This window comes from Balaenoptera acutorostrata, chromosome 4 (genome assembly GCF_949987535.1).
Source record: "Balaenoptera acutorostrata chromosome 4, mBalAcu1.1, whole genome shotgun sequence".
NCBI classification, from domain to species: Eukaryota; Metazoa; Chordata; class Mammalia; order Artiodactyla; family Balaenopteridae; genus Balaenoptera; species Balaenoptera acutorostrata.
In genome coordinates this window covers 97,067,803-97,081,137 of record NC_080067.1, presented here as the reverse complement: position 1 = coordinate 97,081,137, position 13,335 = coordinate 97,067,803, and positions in this window count along the sequence as shown.

The window sequence follows — 13,335 nt, the reverse complement described above, 5'->3', positions numbered from 1 at the left end:
AAGCAACTCTAAAAGTAGGCTCCAAGAAATTTATACTGAAATAGTTAATATCTAAAATAACAGAAGCTTTAAGAAAGTATGCCTATAAGAAAATATACAAAGCAGCAATTCAGGTATCTAGCCAGCTAACATATCTTGTCATACTTAAAAGAACCAATTACCTCTTAATTCACAATCATATTTGGAAGTTATTTATTTTTAATGTTGGATATAATTTTGAAACATTTCAACGTAATGTTTAAAAATCATTTATTGAGCATATAACTATTAGGAAGTACTGTGCTGGCTCAGCAAGTGATACAAAAAAGTGTAGGATATGGTTTTTGCCCTGAAGTAAAATCATACATTACAATCTGACTTTAATTTATTGTAGAAATTTGACTGATCATACTGCTGTACAAGACATAGCATATAACAAGAGTGTAAAAATTGAGAAAAAAGAGACATCTGAAAACATCAAGGAAAAACGACTTATACTACATTGCTATTCAAAAGTTCAAAGCGCTTTCTGTGTTTTTTTTTAATCTACCCTAGCAAGAATAATAGATTACTTGTATTTATTTCTACCCACTACATGGAACAGACACTGTGAAAATTCTTTAAATATCTTATTTAATGTTCACAATAACTCTACAAGGTAGGCATTCTTTTTATTCCATTTTCTAGATAGGCACTGGAGATTAACTTGAGGTTAATCTAGCAAGCTAGCAAGTGGCAGAACTAGGTCTTAAACTTAGGCAGTCTAACCAGGAAAACGCACTTCACCGCTTGCTATACTGCTTCATAAGCATCCAAGCAAGCTGCTAGTTCAGTCCAGATGGGATGCCCCTCTCAGATAACCAGTTCTAGGGAAGCCAAACTCACTGTCAGGTTCTTCTCTGTATTCTTACTTCATTCTCTTCTGCTGCAACATGAGCCCACTATCTTTATTTAAAAGTTGGCTCAACATTATGCTGAGTGAAATAAGTCAGACAGAAGAAGACAAATACCATATGATCTTACTTACATATGGAATCTAAAAACACCAACCACATAGAAATAGAGAGTAGAATGGTAGTTGCCAAGGGCAGAAAAGTGGGGAAAACGGGGAGATGTTGGACAATGGGTACAAACTTTCAGTTTTAAGATAAGTAAGTTTCAGGGATCTAAGGTACTGCATGGTGACCACAGTTAACAACACTGGATCGTATACTTGAAAGTTGACACAAGAGTAGAGCTTTAATGCTCTCACCACAACTACAGCAGTAACAACAAAATGGAAATTAAGTGAGGTGAAGGATGTTTTAATTAACCTTATTATGATAAATATTTCATAATATATGTGTATCAAATCACCACATTTTATACCTTAAACTTACAGTGTTATATGTCAATTATATCTCAATAAGATTGGAAAAAAATTAAAATAAATAAAAATTTTTAATTGCCTCAAAAACTTCAAGGCTCCTTTATTTCAAGAACTGATTTATCGTAGCATCTTCATCTGTCTTAGCACACAATTCTAACCTGCAATACATTTTAATTCAGTTCTAACAACATGCTAAGCACTGGGAATACACCAGTGAACCTGTGAAGTATCTATAATCATCATTATTACCATGGTGAACTTATTTAAGACATCAAAAAGATACATGTTGAACTCTAACTATGTACATGGCATTGATTTAAAGTCTGTGACGCATTCAAGAATTTTAGGACATTTATCCCTGTTCTCAACAGGTTTATAGTTCAGCCGCAGAGAGAAACAAACACACAAAAAAGTAAATAATTCAAGAATTATATTTCTACACAAGAGAATTAAAAAAGCTTATCAAAGAGTGTTATATAATGACTAGTTTGTTAGGATATTATGGAGTAAAAAAATTTTTTGAAGATTCTAGATTACATCTATTCAAGCAGGTTTCTTTAATGCTCAATTTCTTTTAGTCTTTTTACGGTAATGGTCATGGTGAATTCTCAAGAGTTTCATACTTTGCAACATTTTCAAAACTTGTTTGGAAAAAGAAAACTTGTTTCATGAAATTTCACTGCTCTGTGTTAAAAAAACAAAACAAAACAAAACTGTCTTCTGTGGAAGAGCTTTTAAAAAACTAGTTGGGCGAGTGTCATTAAATATATACCATGCATCCGCGACCCCTCTGTGCCAACGACATGAACCACATTGCTCGCGGCTGCCTTTCCCAGGAGTTGGGACATGATCTCACAGTTCTCAACAAGGTACTCCTGCTACTCACTCCCAACTGACTGATTAAGTATATGTGATGAAACAGTTTCGCCATTCCTAGAATTAGTTATATGAGTTGAAGGAGGAAGAGACCACAGTGATCTGGAATAAACCAGCTTCAAGGAAGAGATAAATATCAAAAATATTTCAATATTGAAATATTAATATTGAAATTGAGCTTTGAAAATGAATGAGAAATTCCTTCATTAATTCTAAACCTTTAATTTTTTTTTTAACCTAGATGAAATTATTTGCTTATTCAGTCTTTCCTTAGACCTTCTGGAGAAAGGAGGGTTAAGGGCCAAAAATGGAAATAGATACACTGCCAACTATAATTAGGCTGAAAAGAGTTATTAATATAGTCATTCATATATCAAAGAGCTCATGAGAACTACTGAATAAGCATGACTGGTATGACCTGACTTTCTTTAAGCAGGTCTCCCCAGCATTTGGGTACTAGCAGGATAATAGTAATGATCACATCTCAGATTTCTGTCTCTTATTCTCACCTGCAAAGGCAACAGAAATCAGTCTCATGAAAGTCAGCCCTTGTAACCCTGCCCAACTATCTCTAAAGGTCCTGAAAGAGTATCTCCACAATTTTCACAATCTTATTGTTTTCAGGCTGTGGCCTAACTCACTACAGGCAAACACTGAGAGAGGAAGTCAGTGAGAGAGCTGATATTCATGTCGATAATGCTGTTTCTCGGTGCTCCTCTAACTGCAAACCCTCCAGGTGCCTACATGGCATGGCCTCCCCTGTAATTCTCTCTGAGCTGAAGTTGCTTTTGTTGCAAGAAGTAGGAAGAATGTCCTTCTCCCTACTATGTGCCAACACATCACTTTAGAACCAGGCAGAGTTGTCTCTACTTTGTGCCCCTTATCTTCCAGAGTCACTTATGAAAATACTCCCTTAAGCTTCTGCTTGGAGTACCTTTTTGGAGACAATTCCCCTTGGGTCTCTCACATTTCTGCACATCTTGTGAGCAGAGACAGTGGCTGCCTTTGTTCTGGATTAGCTTTTTAAGGATGTTTGCATAGCCAAAAGCTGTGGAAGATAGAGTGTCTGCCTCTGGAGCAAAGGGCAAATTTGTTTACTGTCCTCTGGGGCAAAGGCAAAAATCAGGCAGGCTCTGTGCAATTATAACAGACTCAGATTCCCTAGGCTTGAGGTCTCCCTCTGTAACACATCCCACTGCATGCACAGACATCACTTAGCCCTCTTTGCATCACCCTGTGGAAACATGCAACCATGATATCTGTGCCACGAGTAATAATGTCCTCTGTCTCTAACCAAGGAGCCTCATGTCTTCTGTCAGTGTCCATGACACTGTGCCAGGCTAAGTTGTTAGTTTGCAAGTAGGGTAAAATCTCAGACCCTACATAGCTGTAGACACAACTCTCACTACAGGATTCAGACATGAGTCCTTGGATCAGAACTGCTACCTAAGACAGACACTGTGCTATCCTGGGCAGTTCTCAGATTTCTCCATCAAGAAAGATCTTATATTTTACCTGCAAGGAGTGCAGTTTGCTGAGTCTCCAGCTGTAGCATGTTCAGAATCCACCTCAGCTTTCAAGCAGAGACTGTGCTCTATTTGGGCAGCCCTAACCAGGACATTTCTGCTCAGTAGGGGACACAATCTAATAGACAATCTTTGCTCCAGAGCTCCCTGGTGGGTTGGCCAAGACTTTGTCAGATCTGAAGGCTTTCCCTGCTCAATACAGTTCTTCTTGCTTTTATCTTTCATGGATGTTTCTCCAATAAACTGTACTTCCAACTCCTTCTCAGTGCTGTTTCCTAGAGAACCCAACTACACACCTGTGTCCAGTTGCAGATACCAAAACAGAACTTTCTTCTTCCTCTGAGAGCACCCATACGAATCAATTCATATATGTTAACATCTCATATGCAGGCTCAGGTTCACTCAACGTGCCCAGACATGTTAAATCCCAGCTTAGGTTCAAGTTGGAACTTTCACTGAATGAAAAATGCTCAGTATAGTTTTGTGTATTTAAAATGATCATGTTAGGATATATTAGGTTCATGAAATTTGGATTTATGCTTAAGGATTAATATGTGTAATGCATTTATATAAGACTAGAAAGCTAGTCTTAAATTTTGGTATTGATTTATAGTAAATTAATATTTACTGTATTTCAATAAAACTAGGATGTCATTAACTGCAAGTATTATTAAGAAAAGAAAAGCATCACCAATTAATCTATGACACAATGCTAAGATGCCATCTATTGTAAGATGAATTCCAATTCCAGTGATATTAAAATGTGAGGCAAAAAATTTGCATCTTTGATCCAATAAAATGCAGTTTAAATGATCTTGGAATTTTCCTGTTCTCAGAATACTTTTATGTTTCTAATACCTGAAGCAAACATTAATAAAGGAAGAGTCTCCAATTCTTGAATTTTTTGCATGACATGTGACTATTCTCAATTAAATAGGTAAATATTTAAGTTGTTAATAACTAAATATTGGATAATAATCAAGTGATTTTTTTAAAAGCTTCAACCTTAATAAGCATATAAAAGCGGGTTTACATTATGAACATGGTATATAATAGAGTATTTAACATTTAATACAACAGGGAGTATTTTTTTTTAATTCAGAAATCTGAAAGTTAATTAACTCCCCCTTCTGACGCATAAGGTATACTTTTTCTAATATTGAAATTGGAATGGAATTAAGATATCATTGAGTCTAGGGGGCTTCCCTGGTGGCACAGTGGTTAAGAATCCACCTGCCAATGCAGGGGACACGGGTTCGAGCCCTGGTCCGGGAAGATCCCACGTGCCACGGAGCGACTAAGCCCGTTCGCCACAACTACCGAGTCTGAGCTCTAGAGCCCTCGAGCCACAACTACCAAAGCCCGCACACCTAGAGCCCGTGCTCCACAAGAGAAGCCACCGCGACGAAAAGCTTGCGCACAGCAACGGAAGAGTAGCCCCGCTTGTGGCAAGTAGAGAAAGCCCGCGCGCAGCAACGAAGACCCAACACAGCCAAAAATAAAATAAAAGTAAACAAAAATAAATAAGTTTATTTTTAAAAAAAAGATATCATTGAGTTTAGTCCCTTCAGTTAAGCCCAGGGGCTCTCTTACAGATGGTTAACGACAGAGCAGAACCAGAGCCTTCTGCCCAGGGCTCCCTCCATCACCTCACCAAGCCAAACCCCAGACTGTCATACTTGTGTTGGACAAGCCCTCCTAAGGCCACACAGAGAAAGAGAAAATTTTCTTTTTTTTTTTTTTTTTCCGAATCGTCCTCCTTTTGCAGAGAGAAGAGAGGTCTCTTAACCAATGTAAAAGCAAACAAATCCAGTAGGCCCAGATCTTTAAAAATGAGAAAGAATTCCTTCTCCTTTTTTCTTTTTCTTCTTAAACCATGACCCCTGTAGGAGATTACTGGGATCTACCAGTTCTAGGAGGGAGACAGGACTGTTAGAGATGGTAAATTTGTGGATTGACTTTATGTGGTAGCCTTCCCTCTTCTTCAGCACATTCCCGGGAAGAACCAACTTGACAGAGCCATTGTGAAGCAGGAAGGATGATGAAGAGTCAGGGAACCAACTCCAACTCCCACCTTCTACCCCCAAAGCCTATGGCTCATGAGCACTTACAAACAGAAAATTTGGTTGCTCCACAGGAATATCAAAAAGACTAAACAAGTTTGGTGAAACTTGTTTTATCTTCCAGACAGATAGGAAAGAAAATTTTGAGGCTGTCTTGAAACATTTCTACCTCTCATTTTGTGCCTCAAACTCAGTTTAGACTAGTCTGGCAACATGAGCCAAGCCAACTTCCAGCCTTCCCACCCTGTTCCCTCTGCCCTGGGGTCAGTTTGGATGCCACCAAGAGACCTACTTGGCAGCAGACTTCTGGATTTCTCTCTTTCTTAAGGCAATATGAACAATTTTTAAAGGAAATTCCATTGATTAGAAACATCGAGAACTAGATCTTACAGGATCAAAATGGCATTGGTTGAATGAAAAATAAAAAGATACATTTAGAGAATAGACAGAAGGGAAAAATATGAGGGCGCCAGTACCAGACTGATTTCTCATTCCCTCTTTTTAAATGGTTCTATCTTGGACAGCAAAATGGTGGGTCATTGAGTTCACTGACTCATAAAGAATAGTTTTTTATGACAGAGCACCTACCATATCATAGGTGTTTATTAAATATTTATCGAATGCCTATGATGGGCCAGGTACTGCCTACGATGGGCCAGGTTTCTCATATACATTTTTTTCATTTAATTTAATCCTCTCTACAATTTTGTGAATTACTATTATCCCTATATCACAGATAAGGAAACAGGGGCAGAGAAAATTTTAAGAAACGGATTGAAGTACCTACACCTGGTAATTTCAGGTTACTACTCACAATGCTCTCTTAAAAAATCAGGTCAGTATGGTTTTTCTCATGTTTGTGGTAGCAAGAAAAAACAAAGAGGTTCAGTCATATCTAAATTATAAACCTTGCACCTAAAATCAGAATTTCAAATTCACAGGCTTATCACCAAATACAGTCCACTCTCAACAGGTTTTACTCTGAGCTTCTCCAAAACAAGCGGCTGAGTAATGTCATCCAAATCTGTAATGACTAAAAATGAGCCTATTTTGTTGGGTGTATGAGAAGGTGAGCAAATTATGCCGTTTTTCCTCTCCCAGTTTCTATAACTGAAATAGGCAGAAGAGTACAGCAATTCAGAGACAAAAAAAAAAAAAAAAAAATCACCCTTATGATGGATGTGGCTCGGATGTATGGCGACCATAGTCTTCCTAATACTCAACCTCAGAATTGGATTGTCTCTCTGAGATGGGCAGGGAGAGGGGAGGGGAGCAGAGTCAGCCCCTGTCCAGCTGGTGACATGGAGGGCAGAATGAAGAGTTCTCAGCTGGCAAGCAAATCCCAAGACAAAGGAAAGGAGGAAAGAGATGAGGTATGCATTCCCAGTTGCTTATCCCAAACTCAGCATTAAGCAAAGGCAATCCTCCTCTGAGGAGGTGGAGGGAGGGCAGGAGCAACATGCTGATTCTTGTCCCTCTTTGTGGAACCACGAAGTCTGAGAAAGGAGGTGTCACCCTCACCACACTCACATGTGCGGGCATGCACGCATGTGCACATACGCACACGCGCACACACACACACACACAGATACATGCCACGTGGCTGGACTGTGATACAGTCCACTCTCTTCATTATGGACATGTTGGACCTCAAGCACTTCAATTCATGATCATTTTCTTCATAACAGTCAGGAAGGAATAAGAAGTGAAAAGACATAGTGCTGTTGCGGGTAAAGTCAAGGATTTAAAAAGGGGAAATTTCATTGGCACTTGTGTTATATGTGTAAGATAGACTAATGTGAAATAAAATTCATATTTCACAGCAAGACAAGAAAAATTGAAACATAAAAAACTTTTTCTTCCCTTTGGCCTCCTCTCTTCCTCCTACTGTGCATTGTGTACCTGCATTATGCATCAACCGAACCTCCCCCATGGGCAAAAATGCCTGCTCAACCCTAAAGAGTGACATTCTCCAAGCATCAACAAGACAACTCCTTAAAAGATAACATCCCTTCCTGATCTTGTAAGGGGCCACAATGACGCTTAGATCTGGATTGTGTAAACTGTCAATAATATGTCATTTATTGTACAGCCCTCTGTCTCAAAAAACTTATATAACTGTGCCTTGACTTCTAATGGGCGGAACAGTTCTTGGAGCATTCTGAGATGCTGTTTCCAGGTTATAATCCTCAATTTGACTCAAAGAACATTTTCCATTTCTTTCTTAGATATACTGATTAATTTTTTCGACATTAATATACGTATAGATATGGAAATTATACAGAAAGGAAAACAAAAATGCCCACTGGTGACTCAGGATTCAATTAAATAATAGCTAGTGCTTAATTTACATGTTGGAATAAAGGAAAGCCACAAACTGACTCACCACCGTGCTGTGATGACTCAGCAGGTAGAGAGCCCACATGAGTACAGGTGGGAAGAGGAGGCCAGAAAAGGGGTGGGGTTGTGAACGAAGCAGGTTCTGTGTTTGATGATAACACCTCCTTTTAAAACGGTACTGAAAGAAGAGGGAAATTCAAAATGAAAAACGACTCAGTTGTCCCACAAGCCTTTCCTTCCTTCCTCCTCACTCTGGGAAATTAGATGCAGTGCTCAGGTGAAAACTGTAAGTTAGAGGAGCCACAATAAATACAGAAGCTCCTCCACTGCTATGGGGGGTTTAGGTCTAGGAGTTAGTTTTCAGATTTGGAATCACCACTACAAGTTCTAGTCCTAAGGGCTATCAGAATTTATTTATCATAAAATATTGGATATATCACATCTGCTGATTCTTAGTTCCTTAGCAATAAAATTAAGACATTTAATTTTGCAGCTTTGACCTCCCAAGAACTGTTATAAAACACTTCCATACTTCCAACTGATCACCAGAGATATCTAGACCAGCCACCAACATTTATCTCAGTCACTTTGTATCAGAGGCACAGGTAGAACTTTCCCATGAATAAAAATAGAATCTGGGTAATAAACTCTAACCATTCTTTTTCCTTTGTGCTTAGTCTAGTTTCACCCGTTCATAGGGTGCCACATTCAGAGGCCTTGCACCCAGCACTTCAGACCAGAATTCCTAGTGCGAGACGGCTGCACCCAGCACTTCAGCTTAGCGGGCCGCGTGCAGAGATGCTGCGTGCACCCAGCGCTGCTATGTGCAGCGCCGGGAGCAGCACAGCTGCAACTGACCTGCAAGAACTCCACCTCCCCTCCCCACTGACAAGAATCCTATAAAGCAGCCCCACCTATGGCCTTTCAGGGGAAGGGTATACTCTAGAACATAAGGTCACACCTCTCCATCTTTTGATCAAAGAATAAAGCTTTCCTTTGCTTCTGAACCAAAGTCAGTCTTGTTCTATTGGCTCAAATGACACTGGGCAGGAGGACCTTTGTTGGCACCCAACTCGAAAGGGTGGTAACAAAATTCTGTCGGCCACAAAGGGACAGACGGTGGCCTTTTTGCTTGTACCTATTCACTAGGCTCTGGGCTCATCCTGGCTTCTGTGGAAGGACAGCGGGGGCTTTGGGAGTTTTGTGTGAGGATGATCGACTCTGATTTTTGAGTAACTCTGACAGGGCAGAAAGGCAGCAGCCTTCAGCTAAATTCAGAGCAACTCTGCCCAGCAACCCAACACCCAGGTATGGTGTCCACATAGCCTGGCCCCCAGAGGTATCTGGACTGTGCCCCCTTGAGGGAATCATACTGTGGCACTGTTGGGGATCAAAGACTGAAACCCACTGTCCATTGCCTCTGGATGGCCTTCCTGCGGTACCGGATGCCTGGGAACAGTGGGGACCTGCGGACAAGAGGGAGGGATGGCAGACTTGCCCTCTGGCTCACCAGTAGTGCTATCCTCTTGACCCCTCTACAAGGCAGTAGTAGCAGCTGCACCAGGGCTTTATGCTCTCCTCGCCAACCTCCAGGGGTCAACAGTAGCATTCTTGATAGTCACTTTTGGTTTGGTAAAAGAAAGTGGCCAGCCCCAAGGGCCTATAGGCAAGATTGGGTAAAGGCCCAGGTAGTAAGGACTACCTGACAAAACGGAAGGACACTTGATCCAAGTTCAGGGAAAGGCACCAGGGACGCCTGAGTGTGAAAGGGTCCAAAGGTAGGTATGCAACTGGTTACCTGACCTCTTCCAGTCAGCACTAGTTTCTCTGAAGTGCAGGGGAGCTCTGTGAGCTGCTCACAAGACCAGGAACCCCATTATCAGGAAGCCCTGTGAGCTGCTGGCAAGTACAGGAAACACCCACTGCCAGACCTCTCCTCCCCCACTGCTTGTGAGATGAACCTTGGGTGATTCTTCATCAACTGAGGTTTCACAGGCTGTCCTCCCCAGCAATCTGGGGAGTATCCCATGGAAATCCCTCATGTTTTAACTCTTACCTGGCGGGAAGTGTGAAAACTCCTCCTCTTCGGCCGAAAGGAGGAAAGAGAAGACCCCCTCCTCAGACAGCCGTGCCACTCCCTAATGGACCAAGCTGGTCAGGAACTAACGTGGCTAAGTTGCTCCGGCCCAGAGGCAGTCCCATCTAACCTGCCGTGGGATATTTCAACTGAGGAGGGACTCACTATCCCAAGCACAGGGCCTTACAAGTTCAAGGGAGAGACCCCCAGTTACAGCAGAGTCCATGCCATTTGGATGCCTCCTATTTTGGTCTTTTAAGAAATCCATTAACATTTTGGTGCTGGTTCCAAATTTCCTGAACCAAAAATCTTATTAGGGTCAAATCTTGTGGCATTTGCATGCCAACAAATCACTCCAACCACCCTCTTCGGTAGTTGGACAGCCTGGCCCCAATCTGGCTGGGAGATGGGGAAAGTTGGCCCATTGATGGGTCTCTAAATTACAACACCATTTTACAATTGGACCTGCTATGCCAGAGACAAAATAAATTGGATAAAATTCCCTATGTCCAGTTTTTTATAGCTTTCTATCAGAACAAAGGCCTTCAAAAGGGATGTGGCTCTCCTCCACTGAGGTTATATACCCTGATTTGGGCCACAGTCCCGAGGAGCCGTCTACACTAAGCAGGACTAATTACCAGCCACAGTCCAACAGCCCATCAGGAAAAGTACTCCCTTTGAGGCAGGAGAAGGAGAAGGAGTGTTCAGCCAGGTATACAACAATCTACCACTTCTGACCTGTGTAACTGGAAGACCCATAGTAAGGGGTTGAGGGAAGATCCAGAGGAGTTCCTGAATCTGATTAGGAGACTCTTTCATACCCATGAACCTACCTGGGCTGACACCCAGAGCCTCCTCAATGTACTCCTAACAGGGGAAGAAAAGACCAGACAAAGAGAACAGGAACAATGCAGGTCATGCTATTTTCAGACCAGGGAAAGTGGTCCCAGATAACAAACCCAACTGGGACCACCCAGACAACGGAGAACGAGGTGAAGACAGAGGCTGACCCATTACAAAAATAAAATCCTAAAGGGAATCCAGGCAGCAGGAAAGAAACCTGTCAGTTGGAATAAGATAAAGGAAATCAATCAGGAGCCAACGGAAAACCCTCCAGGATTCCTAGAGCACCTCAGGGAATGCCTCTAAATCTACTACCACTGACCCTGAGTCATTGGAAGGGAATGCAATCCTGAGGTTATATCTCATTTGCCAAAGTGCCCCCGACATTAGGTGTAAACTTCAGAAACTGGAAATAGAACCGGATACCCCTACCTTTCGCCTGGTCAAGGTTGCCTACTGGGTGTTTAATAACCAAGATATCGAGGAGGAAAAGTCAGAGGATAAGCCCGGAGGCAAGCCCACCTACTGGCTGTTGCCCTCCAATGTCAACCAGTCAGCATGGGAATCTGAACTAACCACCCACAGAGACTCTCAACTCTAATGAGTGAGCCCCAGCCCCCTCAGGAAGGCTGAGGAAGCCAAGGAAACTGGGACCCAATCATTGCACCATATGTAAACCAGAGGGACACTGAAAAGGAGAATGCCCTCGCCGCCCCCAAAGGCAGATGGAAATGGAAGGTCCTGGCCACCACCCTCAAAGGCAGATGGTCCAAATAAATGAAGAATGATGGGGCCATGGGGTTCCTAAGCTGGCACTCCAAATGACCCCCAAGAGCCCCGGGTGACATTGGACATGGGGGAAAGCCTGTCGAATTCTTAGTCGACACCAGTGCCACTTATGTGGTTCTGAACACCAGATCCAGGCAAACTCTGTCACAAGGGTCGTAAAATTATGGGGGTATCAGGAAAGGTTCAAGAACAGGCATTCATAGAGCCATCAGAATGCAAGTTGGATGAACATACTTTTACCCATTCCTTCCTGTATACTCCCGAATGCCCTATACCCCTGCGAGGAAGAGATATCTTACATAAATTGGGGGTCACCTAATGGGAGACAAACTGGAGATTGGCATCCCCTTAGACAAGGGCACAAGATGATAATGTTAATGGCTGAGGACAAATCTCCTGGGACAGAGCAAGTCCACCTCCTGGGAGTAAAGCCTAAAGTCTGGGCCCAGGGATGGGTGGGAATAGCTGCAGGAGCCAGTCCCATGGTAGTACAAACATGGTCCAATAGAAAATAGTGTCTTCTCTATCAGGAGGCCTTATTGGGCATTGCCCCCATTATACAGGGCCTAATCGACCCAGGCCTTATTAGACCATGCCAATCAGTCTGTAATACCCCTTTCTCCCTGTAAAGAAACTCAGTGGGGAATGCCGGATGGTACAGGACCTCAGGGCAGTCAGTGAAGCCACCTGGGATATACATCCAGTAGTCCCTAATCTTACACTCTGCTGGCTACTCTACTATCCACTAGGACCTGGTATTCTGTATTAGATTTAAAAGATGTTTTCTCCTGTATTCCATTAGCCCCAGAGTCACAAGAAATTTTTGCTTTTGAGTGGCAGGACCCAAACACACAACGAAAACGATTCTGCTGGACAGTCCTGCCCCAAGTGTTCAAAAATTTTGCCATCATCCTTGGGGAAACTTTAGCTAAAGACCTAAAAGATCTACACCTGGAGGAGGAAACCCTCCTCCAGTATGTAGATGCCATTCATCTTTCTCTGACCTGAAGCTTTCTCTTCTGAAAAACAACAAAAGTGTGACCAGGGATGTATTTGAGCCACGGCAGTGAGCCTCAACATCAGGGTACACTTTTGCCTACAGGCAAAAGACCTAGACACTTGCATTTTTAGGACAAATTTGATATATGACCATTATTCTCTTGCTAATATTTGGGCCATGTTTCTTAAATTGTCTGCTGTCCTTTGTCTCCAAAAGGTTAGACAAATGGTGGTGCTCGGGAATACGAACAGTTGGGCTAAGGCCTGGAGACAGCCAAACATATCTAAAGGCAGCTGGGAGAAGTTCTACTCCTCTACCCGGGGTTATGACGACCGACACCCAAAATCAGATGGCCCTTCACCCCTCAGCTCCCCTCAAGAATGAGGAGCAGGACAAAAGACCAAGGAGAGGGCTTCCCTGGTGGCGCAGTGGTTGAGAATCTGCCTGCCAAAGCAGGAGACAAGGGTTCGAGC